Source organism: Sceloporus occidentalis, unplaced genomic scaffold (assembly GCF_023333645.1).
Source record: "Sceloporus occidentalis isolate IW3139 unplaced genomic scaffold, rSceOcc1.0.p SCAF_53, whole genome shotgun sequence".
In the NCBI taxonomy this organism is placed as follows: domain Eukaryota; kingdom Metazoa; phylum Chordata; class Lepidosauria; order Squamata; family Phrynosomatidae; genus Sceloporus; species Sceloporus occidentalis.
Window position 1 is genome coordinate 3,000,200 of NW_028317033.1, and position 2,448 is coordinate 3,002,647.

The window sequence follows — 2,448 nt, forward strand, 5'->3', positions numbered from 1 at the left end:
TTTCATAACCAGACATGTAGGTAATATTTTTGCTTTCTTTACGGACTCTGTCTATGGTTTACTCTCTGGGTCGCCGCGACATTCAAGAACGTTCTGAACTGTATTGTTTTGCCGATGTGACCGACACTTTCATTGTGTATGTTATACCATGTACCTCACCTGTAGCTACAAGATGTCAATTGTTACTGTTGCTATTGTGATTTTGTACTGTTACCTTTTACCAAATGTGTAATAAACGGAGAATTGGGAAAAAAAAAAAAAAAGTTATGAAATTTCATGAAAGAAAAAAAAAAAAAGACACAAAGCTACAAAATAGACAATTTATTGATATTCCTCTATCAGACAGACAGTGTGGAATCATCCTGGATGCACAGACTTTAAAAAGTTGACAAGTGACAGTACAGGGTCAGTTGTAGCTCGATCAGAAAGAACAGTCTCAGGAGCCAGTGTTTATGGGATTATGTTTCACAGTGCGCTTGGAAAATCCAAAATTAAAATCTGCTGTGAATTTCGGAAATGCCTGCCTTTAAAAGAGGGTCTACATTCATACTCATAAGAACTTCATTCAAATGCATTCTAAACAGCAATCTGCATTTTTAGTGACAAACGCTAAATATGTGCTTATTCACTTAATATGGGCACCGGCGTTGGGACGTGCACTCACTCACTTGGAGTGGATTGTCTCCTATTGACTGGACTCAGCTGGGAACCTGCTAATGCTGTTTGCACACCAGCCAGCTAGAGGAGATAACTTAACAGAATGAAAGACGGGACGGAATGTTACAGGAACCTTAAAATTACAGTATAATATCTAAAGTGGTTCAACAAATAAAGGTGAAACATATATTACAACAAGAGGTCATAGTGTAAAGCAAGAGGGCTGGAGGCTTAAATTTACATGAGAGGTTGAGGAATAATTGCAACATTCTTCCAACAGACGTGGTGAGGTGAACACATTGTATTCATGCATGTGATACATGTAAGGCTATCCTTAAAACAAGACCAGACCAGGGAGCAAATGAGATTTAGATGAGCCAAGCAGCTCTTATGTGCCAACAAACTATGTTCCCTGCTAGAGAACAGGTGAGTATAGATTACAGGAAGGGATTTATTCACAAAGGGGAGAGTTGTGGTATAACCACTCCGACCTACTAATAAAATCTAAAGAAATAAACTAATCAAACTATGAGAAATAAACTGGATGATTTAGTGATGTTACTTCACTTCTATTTAGAATCCAGTTTTGGACTTACATCTTATACACTCAAACACTACTGTGTTCCATCTGTGAACACACAGCACTTGTACATTAACCATAACTGGATACAAACCAACACTAATGTATCCTCCCTATGTATCTGCTGTGTTGAAATACAGGCAACAACACGATTACTATGCTTGATTTACACCATGATAGAGGCACAGCGGTTCACACTCATACAATCTTGCATTGTACAAACACATAAATAATACATTTAAAAAACAAAACAAAAAACAGCTCTGCACCAAAAGAACACACAATACATTTGACAGTTTGGGGGCGAGCAGCAGTGAAAATTAGTAATCAATCCCAACTCTTATGTGACTTAAAATGTAAGTAAAACTGGCCCCAACCTGGTAAAATATGCAAGTTAAAGACACAGTACAGAAAATACTACTGAACCGAGATGTGCAAAGCAAAGAGTTGAGTCTCACCAACAGGCTGGCCTTTGTTACAATTTGTGGGCAGTTTTGCTGCTTTGGTATAGATCTGACATTTAGCTTTTCACAAGTACATCCAGTGCTATGGGGTGTATAGTAGGTAATGTTGCACAGGGACACAGTCATTTGTATCACCTTGTGAAGATAATCTGAAATAAGCGAGGTGCCCGAGTACAATCTTCATCTACCTGCATCCAGTAGAATTGCTTATTCACACGAAGGAAAAAGGGTAGTATTTCATAACTGAAAAGATATATAGAAACATTTTTAAATAAGCAAGGCTTGAAACTGTGCAAAAATATTACCCTAAAATCCACCTGCCTTTGAAAAAGTCTTGGCTGCACGACAGAACATTTTAAACGCAGTGCATTTTCCCCTTTTAGATGTCTACACCTTGCTTATGGACCCTCTAGAAGAGACCAAAAATTGTTCAGGACAAAAATAAAATATAAACGGCCTGCGCCATAGATGCTGAAAACCACGAGAGAAGTGGCATCCGAATTATCTAAGAAAAGCAACCTCATAGACAGAATCTTTGTTGTGATTAAACATTCTCTAAGGTTTGTTCCATTCTGGACCCATTGCATTTATTTCAGGTTGCCTGAAACGCTTTGAGAGGGGAATAATAAAAATGTCGTTTGTTGTTGAGGACATACTACACGTCTGTAGTAAGGGAGCGGTGTTCACATTGAAATCATAACTCATATGATGGGTTGTAACAATTGGCTATAAACGCGTTTCCACAAT